General features: G+C 37.4%; 1 protein-coding gene across 6 annotated transcripts in view; it reads left to right on the forward strand.

The window, feature by feature from the left end:
* The window catches only part of PLCB1 (phospholipase C beta 1), a 661,927-nt gene that overhangs the window by 359,027 nt on the left and 285,358 nt on the right, over positions 1-17,542 (forward strand). The gene's annotated exons all lie outside the window — the stretch shown is intronic.

A 17,542-nucleotide genomic window follows, 5' to 3' on the forward strand; every position in this document is an offset into this window, starting at 1 on the left:
ATAAGTATTCCCTTAGTCTTTGTCTGGCAGAGCATCTTGAACCCCGACATGGGAAATGCAAAAGCAGGTGTGAGTGGGAAGATTGGCAAAGGGCTAGTGAAACTGGCAGCCACCTTTGGTCATTATAAGCAGTATGAGTGTTCCCCCCACATTTTCCACATTAGCGGCTCACACCTGTCAAAAGTCTCACTGGGTATCAGGTCTATTTGCTTAAGATTCCTTGTCGCTGTGAATATGGTCTGCGACCTTTCTTTCATTTTTTATAATCCTCAGCAGACAGCTAATTTTAATATCATATGCTGGAAGCCCCTGCCTAGAAATTGTTGAGAGCAGGGAGAAAGAACAGCTACTACGTGGCAGGTACTATCTAGGCTATCTAGGCACTGGGCGTACGGTGGTGAACAAAACAGACCAAGTCTCTGCCCTTGTGTGGGTGACAAATACCCAGTTCCTTGCTAGTCAAAATGTGTCAGCAGTGTCTAGGAGTTAGATCGAAATGCAGCAGCTCAGGGCCCACATCAGACCTACTGAATCAGATCATCCTTTGGGGGTTCCTATGCATATTGAAGTTGAGAAGACATAGAAAAAATAATTTAAAGAAGGGACATATGAAGTGTTCAGAGACAATATCGAGAAATGAGGTAAGAGAGACATGCTGAGGCAGAGTCCCAAGGGCTCTGTGGACCATTTGAAGGATGTGGGCTTTTATTCTGAGTAGACAAGGAGTCTGGAGAGGACCCTGAGCAAAGGTATGGCATAATGTGACTCTGTATGACTCAAATACAAATTATATGTAGCACAGCTTTACATGTGATCGGTGATGGCCTGGTAATGGGAGATGGGCTACAAAGAGGCACAGGGAAGTTTTGAGGGTGATTGAAATACCCTATATCTTGACTGTGGGGAATACATCAATGTATCTTTTTTTTTTTTTTTTAAGATTTTCTTTATTTATTTGACAGAGAGACAGCCAGAGAAAGGGAACACAAGCAAGGGGAGTGGGAGAGGAAGAAGCAGGCTCCCAGTGGAGGAGCCCAATGTGGGGCTCGATCCCAGGACTCTGGGATCATGCCCTGGGCCGAAGGCAGATGCTTAACGACTAAGCCATCCAGGCACCCCTACATCAATTTATCTATTTGTCAAAATCCATCTAATGGTACACTTAGAATGAATGCATTCTATTATATGCAAATTATCTCCAAAAGTTATAAAGAAAAAAAATATTAGGCACAAGAAAACGGGATATAACTTAAATTATGTAAAAGAAAAAAAGCAGGTGAGTGAAAAGCTGTTACAAAGTGCAACAGTTGAAACCAAACTTCTCTACAAACTAGAGGAGAGGTGGAGATGTATGTGCTATGTACAAGATTGTACGCTGCAAAAGATTATTTCAGGACCTCCAGAAAGCTTGGAAGTTGGCAGAATAAGAGAGTGGAGAGTCTAAAACAATTGCCAAGACTAAAAGGAAACCTACTGAATGGGAGAAGATATTTGCAAATGACATATCCAATTAAGGGTTAGTATCCAAAATACACAAAGAACTTATACAACTCAGTACCAAAAAACCAAATAATCCAATTATTTGGATTTATTTATTTTTATTTGGATTGTTTAATAATCCAATTAAAAATGGGCAGAAGACATGAACAACTATTTCTCCAAAGAAGACATACAGATGACCAACAGACACATGAAAAGATGCTGAACGTCACTCATCATCAGGGAAATGCAAATCAAAACTATAATGAAATACCACCTCACATGTGTGAGAATGGCTAAAATCAACAGCTCAAGAAACAACAAATGTTGGTGACGATGTGGAGAACAAGAAACCTTTGAGCACTATTGGTGGGAATGCAAACTGGCGCAGCCACTGTGGAAAACAGTTTGGAGATGCCTGAAAAGATTAAAAATAAAATCACCATATGATTTAGTAATCCACTACCGGACATTTACCAAAGAATATGAAAATATGAATTCAAAAAGATATATGCACCCCTAAGTTTATTGCAGCATTATCTACAATAGCCAAAATATAGAAGCAGCACAATCATCCACTGATAGATGCGTGGATAAAAAACATGTGATATATATATATATGTATATATATATACATATATATATATATATATATATATATACATATATATATATATATAGTGAAATATTACCAGTCATAAAAAATAATGAAATCTCGCCATTTGCAACAACATAGATGGATCTAGGTGGTAGAATGCTAAGTGAAATAAGTCAGTCAGAGAAGGGCGCCTGGGTGGCTCAGTCGTTAAGCGTCTGCCTTAGGCTCAGGGCGTGATCCCAGAGTCCTGGGATCGAGCCCCGCATCGGCCTCCTCCGCTGGGAGCCTGCTTCTTCTCCCACTCCCCGGGCTTGTGTTCCCTGTCTCGCTGGCTGTCTCTCTCTCTGTCAAATAAATAAATAAATAATAAAATCTTAAAAAAAAAAAAAGTCAGTCAGAAAAAGACAAATATACCATTTCACTCATATGTGGAATTTAAGAAACAAATGAGCAAGGAAAAAAGAGACAAACCGAAAAATAGACCTTAAATGCAGAGCAGAGAACAAACTGAAGGTTACCAGAGGGGAGGTGGGGGGGGGGGGTGAAATAGGTGAAGAGGATTAAGAGTGCATTTATCATGATGAGCACTGAGTAATGTATAGAATTGTTGCATCACAGTATTTTACACCTGAAATTAATATAATGCTGTATGTTGATTATTCTGGAATTAAATTTTTTTAAAAAAAGCAAAACCAAAAAGAGAGTGGAGAATCCAAAGTGATACTGAAATGAGGGAACATATGATCAGCATCTGAAAGATTCTGCTGTTGCTTCCATTTCTATTACTTCTTCTTGGGAAGGCAATTTTCTTCTCTTCCAGGTAGTGATCAGAGCACCTTTCCCCACTCTGCTGTTTAAGGGTCTGGGACAATGTAAGAGCTAGGAAAGTGCTTTGAAATTTAGAAGGCACTGTAAAAATGTTAAGTGGTTGCTAAAACTTCCTTCTCGGAGTTGCATTTATATCAGTGAGACCAAGAAGCTGGAAAGGACTCCAGTTATGAGGCATTACTGACACTGACACAATTTCAGGACATGGTCAACTTTTGCTGATGTCCATGCCAAATTCTGTTTATTACGTATGCTGACATGTTCCCAAAACAGATCCAGCACACACGCTTCTAGTATGTGTTAGGTAGAGGCTTCTCGATAAAAGACAAAATGGTGAAAGACAAAAATGTGTTTTGTACAGAGACAGCATAAGTAACAAAATTGAAGGTCCCAAAACAGATTTGATAGCGATTTTCGCATTCATGTATCCAATAACATCTTGAGCATCCGGCACTGAGGAAGGCTTGCGAAGTTATTCAAAGATGAATAAAACAGTCTTCACTGTCAAGGAGATGATAATCCAGAAGGATGGATACTATAGGTCTAAAGATAACTTGAATGCAAAACCGTATGTGGAAAATATTGTAAGAAAAAATTAAGTACAGTGAATTTGGAAAAGGGGATAAACACTCGTCTCTTAGCGGCTTCATGAGAGAGGTGGTGTTTGAAGTGAGCAGTAAGGAATGAGAGGGAATCCATTGAGAACAAGAAAGGCATTCCAGGTAGAAGAATAGATTGAGCCAAGTCATGGGATCAGGAAAATACAAGGCATTTCTGAAATGATGTGACAGCCAGTTTGGCAGGGGGAGAACTAATGTTTGGGGCACTAGTTTGGAAGATCAGGCTGAAGAAGGTGAAGTGAGGACAAGACCATGGGAGGCTTTGTGTGCCAGTCTTTCTTGGCTAGAAATGAAAAACCACTGGAGGTTTCTGAGCAGAGCTGTGGTATGACTCAAAGTATGTCCATGGAAAAGGAATTCTGGCCGCTGTATGTGCTCATGGTGGGAGAGGCCAATATTAGGGAGGCCAATTAGAAAACAAATGTAATGGTCAAGGGGAGAGAATATGAGGATTTGAATGAGTATAAAGGGTATAAGGGAAGGAAGATAAGTACAAATAGAAGTATCAGTATTAAATAAATGTTTGGACTTTAGGGGCACCTGGGTGGCTCAGTTGGTTAAGCATCTGCCTTCCGCTTAGGTCATGATCCCAGGGTGCTGGGATCGAGTCCTGCATCGGGCACCCTGCACTGCAAGAAGCCTGCTTCTCCCTCTGCCTCTGCCTCTCTCTCTCTGTCATGAATAAATAAATAAAATCTTTTAAAAAATAAAAAATTGTTTGGACTTTGAAACCTATTGGATGTGTTAGGGAAGAAAGAAGGAAGTATCAAAGAAGACTCTCAGGTTTCCAGCCAAAATGAAGAACCTTGCAAGACTGCATTGGGTGAAAGTAGACTTACTTTCAAGTTAGTGCTAGTGGGAGAGCTAATATTTTTGAGTACCTTCTCTACACTATCCATTCACATGTATTATCCTATTATCCTATTTAATCTTCAAAATGTGAGAAAAGTAAGATCATACTAGCTTTACAGATAGAGAAATTAAAGCTCAGGAAGTAAATTAGCCTGCCTAAGTGGCAAAATTATCATTCAAGGAGATATCTAAATATTGCATTCTTGGTATATCACCATTGCAAAAAATCTAGCAGACAGATGGACGTGGAATGCACATAGTGGTTTTACCTAAAGTTATTGAGAAAATGAATTTCTTCCCTTCCCTGACATATTGCAGAGCACTATAAAATCTATTCAGTATGTCTGCATACTCTGCAAACTCGAGAAGTAGGGGAGATCTCCTGGTCCAATGATCATTTCTAATGGATACCAATAAATCATTCCAGTGAATGTTTCAAAAGCATTTTGCTAACATATGATACATTCACAAATTAGTTCTTAAACTGTGTTTTGGGAATACATCATGATCCAGGAATTTTCTTATAGTACCAAAAATACCACTCTGATTCTGCATGGAAGCTCATACCACACACTTAAGATCTGGAGGAGAGGTAATGTGATGTAACCTGTGTTTCAAAACTCAATCACCTCCTGAACAGAGCTTGCTCTAAAAATAAGTATATTCAGAGCATGGCTGACAAATCTCAGATCTGTGGCTGAAATCATCAGTGGATGATATTATAATAAACACCATTACCATTGTTGTGTCCTGGCTGTTCCTTATTCACGTTATGTGTTTGTAGGAAATGACTAGTATCATAAACCTCCCCGACAAAAATCATTTCTAATTTCCAAATAAGCATTTTTTTATGGCATAATAAATGAGTTCTTTTGAATTCAGCTGTGTTTTTCTGAATAGAATCTTCTGGCAACAGCTTTGTCTTATCCCTACTCTGCTGTTTCCAGATAGTATATTTTGCTATATGTATCTGAAGATATATAATTGCACCTTGGTTGGAAACCAAGGTTTGGCATTAATTAACAGTTGCTGGTGAAATGGCCCACTGATAACAACAAACACATACATTTCTAATATAATAACTTCAATTTTTTCCTGAAGAATCTGAAGCGGCAGGCTGTCATTTCACAGAGCTTTCTCATTTCCCCAAACTTGTAATAAAGCCAGCCAGTTTCTTCCGGCTACCAAGCATCAAGCAATTTGTTTTCTGTGCTCATTCTGTCTGCTCAGGGTTCGCTCTTGTGTGCACTGAACCCCTAGGGCTGACTCTAGGATCTTTTTTTTAAATAAACAATTATAGTACCTTCAAATAGAATGTTATCAAAGAAAGGATCTAATTCCATCACAGATTTGGACCATGAAGTTTTTCTTCATGAAACCTAAGGCTAAGTCTCAGGAAAGAAGTCCAGCATGGGAGCACATGCCAAATCTATCATAAAAACATCACCTCTGTGGTTTAAATGGTGTCATCTCCATCCATCCATCCAATTTTGTAATCTTGGGATTTAGGAGTCATCCCTTACCCTTTCTTCTTCTTCCCAACCATCTCCAACCCATTCTCTGCTCTGCATTGTTACTTCTGGAATCCATGCTAGATGTCCTTGATATACCTTCACAACTGCCTCCAACTGCTCGGTCCTCCTCCATGTTTTTCAGTAGCCTCCTAACTGGTCTCTGCAACCCCTCACTTGGGCTCCTCTATTTTCTGCACACTTCAATGAAAGTGTTATTTTCAGATTAACTAGTATATCCAGTGAGGCACAGGTTTAAACCCCTTCAATGGTTTTCCTTGCTCTGAATTATCAAGACCAAAGTCCTTATCATGACCTTGAAGGCCCTGCATGTTCTAGGCCCACTTACTTCTCCAGATCATTTGGTATCATTCTCCTCTGGGTGGAAAACAAGACTGTTTTCCTCTCTCAAATCTCTTCTCTTGGTTCTTCTCCACCTTTATATTTCAAGTCAAGTGTCACTTCCTCAGAGAGGTCTTCCTAACCATCCCACATGCCTGCCACCAAAACCAATCTTTATCTGTCTATCTATCTATCTATATTTATATGTACATATTCAACAGGACTGAATCTTTGTACTTCAGGACACCTACTTCCATTTATAAATTTTTATTTATTTGTGTCCACAGTCTTTACCACTAGACTGTAAACTCCATGAGAGCAGTGGTTGTATCTGGTATTGCTTAACTTAATGTGCTAAACACCTAATTCAATGCCAGGCACAGGTGGGTTCTCAACGAATACTAGTACAGTAAACTGAAGTGTTTTACTGAGCTCTGAATGTTGATCAAGAAGCAGCAACCACTGGGAAATATTAGATTCCAAGAAAACAAGATATTTTAATATTTCTTATCAAATGGTTTTCACTGAAGCAGGGAGGAAAGGAAAGACATAATTCTTGAAGACCAAAAGAAATTTAAAAGGGAATGAAGAGGCCAATGAAGCACATAAAATGAACCCCTTCTCTCAGCAACTGTTATCTTATATTGGAAACAGATAAAGTGGAATCAAAGAAGACTCTCTAGGCCCATGATGCCAGTACTTGCTTTTAAGTATTTTTATTTTTTTAGGTAATTAAATAGCCGAGGACCAGTTTAGGGCCCATTGGAAAGTCCAGATGGCCAGGGGACTGTATAACATTTGATTTTCGTTACCAAAAAAAGCCCTAGCTCAGGTACTTCCCCACACCTCCCTTCTTTCTGTGGGCTATCACAATGCCTTGAGTATGTTTGTGGAATCAAACTTTAACCCAGTGCTTTGCATTTAAGTTTTTTCCCATGGTTTCTTGTGCACCTTACAATTCATTACATATAATGAATTAAAAGAACAACTCTCTGCAGTCAAGAGGTTAGAGAATCCTTGTTGATGGCTCATTCACTCTCTTTATCTGTCTATCTATCTATCTATCTATCTATCTATCTATCTATCTATCATCTATCTATCTAGTTTCTATCGATTCTAGAACAAGGAATGACAAGTAGAGGAAAGAACAGACATTAAGACATTGTATCAAATAAGGTCTGAGGATAATTTTCCCCTGTTCCGATGGCCCTTTTCATTGATTAACAGGAATAATTGAATTGAGTATAACATCGTAAAATATTAGTGACTGCATTTCACCAAAAAGCACTTATAAATTCCTCTCTTGCTGAATTGTGGGTTTTCAATTCAGTATAACTGAAGGGTAAGAATTTTACCTAAAGGTTGGCTATAACCAAAAATATGGAGCCAAAAATCTTTCAATGGAAAGATATCTTTCCATTGGAAGATCAAAGTAGTACAGGCTGGTTTGAAGAAAGAACTATCCTCAGACTTTTATTCTAATTTATAAGAAATGGTTTTTGTGTTTATGGATACTTATTCTCCTTCTTGGCTTTAGGTAAAATATATACTCAGCTCTCCTTTTTGATGCTTATCATTATGCACAACCATTGTTTCGTTGTAACTGGACCCCCTTAGCCTGAGTCTTCTCAGTGGCTGTTAGGGTGCTGGGGAGTGAGAACTCCCAGAAGTAGCACTCAAACAATGATCTATGGGGTTGGTGGATAATGCCCAGCTCCTTATCCCCTAGCTGACTAACCACACCATTCCCAGAGGGCCCCTGACTACTGAAACCCCAGTTGCCCCTAGTGGTAAGTACTCTGCCATACAAACTTCACTGACTCCTTCGCTTTCTCACTTCTCCTTTCCCCTACCAGTATTTTCTGAAATCACCTCCCATATAAACTACTTATGCTAGCTAGCATCCTTGTCTCAGGCTTTAGATTTTTCTGTAAAAGGAAATGACTTTGAATTTTTGTAAAAGGGTCTGCTTCTGGAGAGGAAACCCAAACTAAGGAAGAGGGCCTTGGTATTCATGAAAGGCTGCAATTAAAATGAGATTTGAGGCTTAATGTCAGGCTTGTAAGACTGTTATGTCTAACCAACTATTCAAATATTGAAATGCTTTTATGCCAATTAGTAAAGAACTGTTTCCCCAAAGTCTGTAGAAGGCGTGACCACTGCCCTGGTCATCAATTCTTTCCCATGAGCAACTAAGGGTTAATACTGGCTGTAATAGGGAGCTTCCAAGACACCCATCAAGTATTATAACCACCAACTATCGCAAATGATCAATGTACCTACCATATGGGTTATCAAATGTTTTAATATTCCTTGTGGTTAATCTGGCACCTGCTAGGCAGACTGAAAGTAGACTTTTCCCTTGATTACTGTGTAGAGAAGACCTTGAAGTTCTTCTTGAAGATCCCTGAACTCAGTCTTATTATTTCTCTGCATAGACATCCTTTGGCTCTTGTTGTCTGACTAATACATTCTAGATTTTTAGGGACTAGACGAAAGAGACAAGAGAATGAAGAATGTAGAAAACAATCAATACCTGATGATCTTCTGGGAAATTTGTCAGCATTTCAACTCGAGCTGTTCCTATAAACAGAGCATTTCCTGTCTGGTAGTCCCACTGTACTTACAATGGGATGCCAAGCAGAGTACAATGGACTGGACTTCCCCGAGATTATACTTACATTCCTGCCTCTGCTTTTTTTTAGATTCAAAAGGTTCATGAGGAAAGAGATGTAAGACCAAGGATCACACACACACACACAACTTCACAGTGGACATTTGCAGTTTAACCAGATATGTGTGGTGGATTAAATTCCAGAGCCAGATGCCAGAACTCATACCCACATTGCCACCCTCAGGCATCAGACATTTAACAGCTGGTCCTGCACTCCCAGCTCCCCTTCCAAGTTGTAATTTTTATAACTGGAAAAGCATTTTCACACTGATTTCATGGTGATTACGTGTTAATCACCTCAGGGAGTTATTAAGAATTCAGGATAAACTTGGGCTGTTGAGCAGAAACATGTGTCCAAATGACAACTATTCCCTAGCTTCATCCTTCATAGATCTGATGACCCCTGAAAACACTTTGGTCTACATCCATTACTTCATTCTAGAGCAAAGCCGAAACTTCAGAAGCTGAGTGTTGTTGCAAATGCCCACAGATAAATCAGACATCAGAATCAGGGTGATTTTATAACCTGCATGCATTTTATAGTTTCTTGTGACACAGTAATCACAAAATTCAAAACGCAAACTCTTGTAAGTGTGAAAAAGGCAATTTCAGGGTTCTTTTCGGTTTCTGCTCTTGCAAGGCAGGATTTAGATATAGTTTCTCGCTATTTAAATTTGCTATTGAAGTTTTAGTGAAATGCCAAAATTTTCCATTAGTGAATGTCGGTAAATGCAGTTCCAAGTTCAAGGTGAAATAATCTCTGGAAATAAAGCAAGAATTTGGTGCCCAGAAATCTTGTTTTAAGATCTACAAACTTCTCAGCCTTTGAAGGCTCTTTATTTAAAAAAAAAAAAAAAGATTCTTACATATGTAAATAGCATATACAACTCTTCTTCTATGTGGTCTTTCTGATATTTATACACATACATAGTGAAGTTATTTTTAAATATTTCACTGTCATCTGTAACTGCTGATAGCACTTGGGGTGTGATAATATTTGAAAAATCAGAAAGTCAAGTAAAGCAAAACTCAAGCAAGTAAATTCAGAAAAACATTGGAGCTTTAATAAAACAATTTATTAACCCACCAAAATCTATTCTACAACTATATACTCACTAAAATGGCTAAAATAATGATAATAAAAAAACTAACAAGACCAAGTGTTATTAAGAATGTAGAATAAACAAACTCTTACGAAGTGGTGATACAAAATAACACAACTACTTTGGAAAACTTTTTGACAGTTTCTAATAAAATTTAGTATATACCTAACTACCCTAATACCCAGAAATTCCATCCCTAGGTATTTACACAAAAGAGATAAAATATATATCATAATGACCTGTAAAAGATTGTTCATAGCATCTTTATTCATAACCCCAAACTGTCAACAACCCAAATGTCCATCAACTGGTGAATGAATAAACAAAATTTTGGCATATAATATAAGGGAATACTACTTAGCTCTCTTACAAGGGAGTTGAAGAGATACAAAAGAGAACACACTCCATGATTCCATTTATATTAAGCTCAAAGACAGGCAACGTACTTTATAATGATAGAAACCAAAATAGAATGGTTGACTCTGGAATGCAGGGGGATTCCTTGGAAAAGAATACGAGAATCTTCTAGAGAAATGGAATGTTTTATATCTTGATCTGGGTGATATTATACATATCATATACAATTGCCAAATTACATGGATCTGTTTGCTAAAGATTTACATTATCTGTACATAAATTGTACCTCAGTAAGCTGTATAACATTAACAAAAGCTATTGCCCAGCTTCTGAGTTCCTGTTTGACAATATTGATATTATCTGTTGTTTTTCTACGTTAGCTTGGAAGCTAGATTCAAATTCAGCATATGGCAGGATGTAATTTAAGTGAAATTACTGGGACATGTACTGTTCCATTTAAGGAAACGCTCCAGAAAATCGAAACTTCCCCCTTCAAGTACCAAGCCTTAAAAAAAATTAACCAGTTTTGTGGCAATCTTCAGTGATTGCCTTTTTCTTTTGGTAGGGCCTCATGTTGGTGATCTTCTCAGGTGGAATTGACAAAAATATTTTCTGACATATTTAATATTCTTTCAGAACAGCCAGATGAGTATTTTCTATTCACTAGGATATTTCATACATTAGAAAGATTTTCACTGTGTGGAATATACCACAATTCCCTTGTGTCTTTCTCTAGTCCTGTTGTTTAATATCAACTAATAGGTACAATTTGGAAAAATTTGAGAAAAGCAAAATTATAAAATTCAGGGAGAAGAAATGAATGTGAGCACAGGGTCATGTTGATGAAAGGTGAGGGACACGCAAGTGATCAGACCTACCAGCTCTGAAAGAATTTTCTAATCTCAGCATTAACCTCGATGTTTTTATTATTACTAGCTAGGTCTTCGATCATGCAAAGATGGGCTACCCAGCGTATCAACAGACATTCATGGTCACTTATTAAATTTTTCTTCATTTGAAAATCATTCCTGTGACTCATTCTCTCTTTCATGTAATTTTAGTTAGGTCTAGAAATGATTTTTAAAATTCTTTCTGAAAATAATATGCTTATTTTGATGGAACAGAGAAAATTGGCTCCATCTTTATTGGTAAGAATTGTCTGAGTTGTCAGTGATGGATTATTTGGGGCAGACATGGAAATTATAGTCTATTCCCCTCCAACTTTAGCAATTTTCTGATGCTTTTGATGAAGCCCTGACAACCGAATAGCTCCTGTAACATTTATGATAAGAGCACATGCCATATTATACCCTGACACATACACATTGGGCCCTACCTTATCATTAAAACAAAATGTTCCCACTTGCTTTTTATTTGTCACATTTAAAAGAAACACTTAAGAATTGAGAGAAAGCCAGGGATTTATAGAAAATGCAAATACATGACCTTTCCAAAGAAGGCTTAAAACCAACCAGGAGGAAGAAAGTATGCCTTCAGAGGTGCTTAAATCATAAAAGCTGCCTCTAGAAGCTCAAGCCAAGATCCCCTGTTGAGTGAGGTGCAGCATTGCCGGTGGTGGTAGATGGTCTTAGTCTGTGAGTTGGTGTTTTCCTCATGCTTCTGGATTATATAAGTGTGGGAGGGAGGGGGAGAAGAGCGGGAATCTGTGACCAGATTGTTTCAGACCTGTCTCTCGCTTCAAAGCTCATACCACTGGCTGGGCATTATGATCCTTTGCTGCCTGCCCTGCTTTTTGAATTCCATTCAATCCTATTAAAGATATAGGGTTAAGAGTGTAAGGTTTGGTGGTGAGCTCAGCAAAAATGGCAGTTGGGAGCTGCAAGGGTCCATCCCTGCAGAGAAACATCAATGAAACAAGCAAAAACTGTCATAATCAACTTTATCAGAACTCTGGAATATAGCTAAAGGCTTAAAGCAACCAAGCAAATGCTGCATTGAGAAAAAGGTCACTTAAACACTGTGAAAAAGCTTTGTGGCATTTTAACATAGCCTTGCCACACACTTTCCTCAGCATGGCAGCAGTGATGAAGATGGCAGCCCAAGTTCCCAATATGGTACCTGGTTCTATAAGGGACAGAGTGAATCTTGTTATCAGGGAATTGTGTTTGTCTGTTTTGATGTATCTCAGGCTTCCCTGAAGGAATGACACAAGGTGCTTGCCTTTCTTTTGTCTAAGTCAGAGGTCCATCACAGCAGAAAAGAAGCTATGCTGAATTTGTCCCTCAAAAACTTTGAAAGACAAATAAACAAGCTGCTGCCATCAGAGACAAAAGATTGCAGTTGGGACAAACAATAGATATGCTGAAAGCCTAGGAGGAAAAGCTGGAGAGTTACTTTGGGAAATAACAGTTTTGAAAACATCCCAAAATAAAAGAATCTAAAAAGCCATGCATATGCCCAAAGTAGGACCCATGCCCAGAAAAGATTTGAGAAGACCTACAACTTTTACCTTCAGCTGATCATTAGGTTCCACACTAGCAGGAAGTAATGGCTAAGACAGAGTTATAAACAGCCTATCTAAGCTTTGAAAGAATGCCCCAAGACAAAGCCAGTCTACAAAGTCCAAGATAGTTTCTGTTTGTTCTGTTTTGTTTTTATTTTTCTCTAGGCATTTAAAGAAATCTCTGTCAAACCAAATAGCTAAGCACAAGCTAAAGGAACAGAGATTCAGAGACAACATATAGCAGATAATACAGTCTTTCAAAAATAGTTTACAAAAAACGAGCAAAGGAATTGAATAGAAATTTCTCCAAAGGAGATATACAAATGGCCAATAAGCACATAAAAAGATGCTTAACGTCACTAATCATTAGGGAAATTCAATTCAAACTGACAGTGGGATACCACTTCATACCCATTGGGATGACTACAAAAAAAAAAAAAAAGAGAGAGAGAGAGAGAGAGAAAATAACAAGTGTTGGTGAGGATGTGGAGAAATAGAAACCTTTGTGCTTTGTGCCCTGCTGGTAGGAATGTAAAATATTGCAATCACTGTAAAAACAATATGGTGGTTCCTCAAAAAGTTAAACATAGAATTACCATATGATCCAGCAATTCGACTTCTCAGTATGATTCATTGCTGGTGGACTTGCTCTACAAAAAGGGACTCTTTCTGGATAAAATGAAATGTTACTAGACAGTAACTTGAAGCCATGCAAACTAAAAAGAACATTAGTAAAGGTAACTACATAGGTAAATATAAAAGCTCGTTTTATTATAATTTTGGTTTGTAATTCTTTTTTCTTTTATATGATTTAAAAGACAAATGTATAAAATAATAATTGTAAATATATGTTAATAGGCACACAATGAATAAACGTGTAATCTGTGACAATAGCAATATAAAGGAAGAGGGATGGAGGAGTAAAGGAGCAAAGTGTTTGTATACTATTGAAATGAAGTTGGTATTAATTCAAACCAGATTATTATAAATTTAAAATGTTAATTCCAAAACCCAAGATAAGCACTAAAAAATAACTTAAAAAAAGAAAAATACAGAAAAACAGATGAGAAGGGAATCAAAAGGATATATTTCAAAACCAATTAAGAACAAAAGGAGATAATGGAGGAATTGAGGAACAAAAAATATATAAGAAAATAGAAAATATTTTGTTCGTTCTTCTGCATAATTAATTTAAAAGTAAATGAATTAAACTCTCCAATTAAAAGGCAGAGACTGACAATGGATTTTTTTAAAAAGGAAAAAAGATCCAAATATATGCTATCTACAATAGACTCACTTTAGATCCAAAGACATGAAGAAGTTGAAATTAAAGAACAGAAAAAGATATTCTATGCAGATTCCAAAAGATAGCTGGAGTGGCTATGTGAATACCAGACAAAATCTACTGTAAGTAAAAAATTGTTGTAAGAGACAAAAAATGACCTCAAATATTGATAAAAGGGTCAATTCATAATGAATATAAAACAATTGCAAACATATACTCCCCTAAGAGTATAAGGTTTTGGAAAAGGGGATGAGCCTAGGTTTTGTAATGGGATTCACTGTATTACTGGATTTCCTTGTTTATAACTTCACAAATCTCCTGTTTTATAAACATCTTGAGCCTTGTCTCTTTACAGCAATTGTTTTCAACCTTGACTGCATATCAAAATCACCTGAGGCACCTTAAAAATTCTAGTCTCAAGTCCCTACTCTAGGATTTTGATGTCCTTGGGCTGGGATGCCCTCCAGGCACTGGGAATTTGAAAAGCTGCCCAGCAATCTAGATGTGTGGCCACATTTGAGAGCTGCTGCTTTACAGGAAACAGTGTTATACCTATTGCCAGGTAAAGCGAGGATGTGCCTGGGGACTTTGGGAAAGGGAAGATAGTTGTCTCAATAAGAACAAAAAGCTAGCTAAGTGTTCCTTGCTCATCAAAATATTTCTCTGTCTTGTTGCATGTTTAAGTAGTATCTGTGCCAAGGCAATCGTGTTTGCTCCAGCCACATGCTAATAATGTTTATAGACTGCCTAACAGAATGGTGTGCAGTCTTTTTGCCAAATAGTACATGGACTCCTCTGTGGCCTGGAAGTGGTTCTTTAAAAAAATGGGTGGCATTTTTAATAAGCATAACCCCAATTTAAATATAACCAATTGAAATTCTAAGCAATTAGGCAATGTAGTTTCACTTGGGGGTAATATTAACATTAATAATACCTGAATGAAGTAATTTCTGGAATATTTGTAGTCTCAAATTACTACCTTTGGTAACATTTTGGTCAATACACTGTTTTTACTAATAGAATAAATTCTAAACCAGGAAAAGTACATCGTTGAAGGCTAGCATTTTGAAATAGTCTCTCATCTTCATGAAATATATACTGCTGACCAATCTGTGGGTCATTAATAGCATCACTTCTACCACTTGCATGAAAATACGTCTTCTTGGTAGCTTATAGAGTATAAACCAAAGTGACCTATGAGACTGACAGCCAACCAACTAATAAGGGAGTGTACATATCATCTTAAGTCACAGGGTAGGAAGATAGCCAATTTGTAAATAATTCTCAGTTGGAACAGTCCTTGTGTGAATTGGCCAGTAAGACTTGCATCCATACAACAAATTAAAAAGTTTGCTTAGGAATTAGCAAGCAAGTAGTTGATTTTCTTAAAATGGTGTGGTGGTAGTAGTATAGTTCTATCTAAAACAAATCAAGTTAAAAAGTCGTATTTGCACAAATAATTTAGTTTTCATCTACAGGGGCTCTGATCTTAGCTAGAGCAGAGGGAATAAAAGCCCCATCATTTCCCTCCTCCTACCTTTCAATCTCCTGTTGGTGTGCTTTGTTGTCCAAACTCAAAAGGAAGCCAGAGGGTGAGGCTGGCTAATGCTCTTCACAGAGGTCTGCCCCTGGAGACAGGGTGGGAAAGGCTGTAAAGTGGGTCTGAATGGGCAATCAGAAAATATACAGTATATTTGCTCAATCAATATCCTTTCCCTCTGTTTCCTTCAGTAATATACCCCATTTCTATTCTTGGTGCAGTGTAATCAGCTAAAAGACTGGGTTTGACCATGTGACTAATATCTAACCAATGTGCTGTAAATAAAAGTTGGAAGGTGGAACTTTAAAGAAGGTTTTGCAAGTGGGTATAGACAGCTGGGGCTTGCTTTTTATCCTACTTTCCTTTCTCCTTCCTAATGCTTGTAATGCGGAGGTGAGGAGTGAAACTTTGGTTGCAGCCACCATTTTGGACAAAGCAATCTTGCATTTGAGAGTCATTGCTAAGGATGTTAGAGCAGAAACTTACAAGGGGCTTGGGTCCCTAGTGATTGAACCCACTACACCAGCCCTAATTCCCTACTCTGAGCTTGTTCCATAAGAAGGAAAGTTAATCCTTATGTCTTAAAAAAAATTAATAGTTCAAAGATTTCATTTCATTATTTATTCAATATTAATTATACAATTAAAATATGATGTAGGTTTTTTAAATAATTACTTTTTAACTTTTTTAATTATTTTTAATCCCCCAATCTGTTTGTAGCTTTACAGAGGATATCTGACTGCCTATAAACAGGCCACTTTCTGTTTATGAGTTGTATTCATTGGAGATGAAGCTTGTGCCTTATCATTAGGTGGAGACATCATTCAACATAACGAATGTCTGCTTAATGTGTCAAGTGAATAGATGAACAGAGTACCCTAACTTATATTGGTTTTTCAGCATATGAATCAATTGCACACTTCATCAAAAAGTTGCTTATTTCCAATAAATAAATATTATTTTATTATTATATTATATACATTATATCATTATTATTTCCAATAATAGGACAATAGATACCCTAGCACCCAGTCAAACAAGGCTGGGAAATGATGCATGACTTATCTTTGGAAATGTGAAAGACATCATTTCTTAGGAATCACATGAATATGAATGAGATGATGAACATTAATTAAAAATCACCAAATAAACATAATATTTCCTTTGGACACCTTTTAAGCAGTGGATTTTCCATGGAATATATTTTAGCTTTGTTTTGCTTGGTTGGTAATTATAGTACTAAATTTAATAAATAGACGTTATTGAATTTTCTTGGAATGTTCCTGCTGATGTAACATAAATTTAGTGCGCAATTGGCTATGATACATGACTGTTTGTCTATAATACTTAAGGGTGGTGAAGCGAGTCTTGGGTTTTCTGGACCTCAGTTACCTAGCTTGAGCTGTCTTGAAAATATAAATCACTTCTAATTTTTAAAAACCACACATTCAGGAAATACAGCATCTGTAGAAAAGACTCCTTCAATGTTCCTACCAGCGTAAGAATACGTTAATAATACGATTTTGCCAATGTCGTTTGTACTTGGGGATTCCCTAGATTTGTATGTAATAGACAATTTAAAATTGCTATATGGAGAAGAAAAAACATGAAAGTTGCTATTCTAGCCCTGTGCTAGTTAGATGGGTAACTTGATCAGACCACATTTAGTTTTTCTCAATGAGGTTACCATTGGCATTTTGGGTCATTGTGTGGTAATGACTTGGGAATAGGTCTCATAAACATTGGAAAGGAGTGACATTTCCAGCCAGATACAATGCAAGGAGCTCCTAGGGTAGTCTCTTGATTTCTGTGTTCTTAACCTTGAGCCCCAGGGAGGGTGGGCCATGCCTGGTAGCATTAGAGCTTGTGAAAGGTACTGCAGTTAAAGT

This window comes from Ursus arctos, unplaced genomic scaffold, assembly GCF_023065955.2.
Source record: "Ursus arctos isolate Adak ecotype North America unplaced genomic scaffold, UrsArc2.0 scaffold_16, whole genome shotgun sequence".
NCBI lineage: Eukaryota > Metazoa > Chordata > Mammalia > Carnivora > Ursidae > Ursus > Ursus arctos.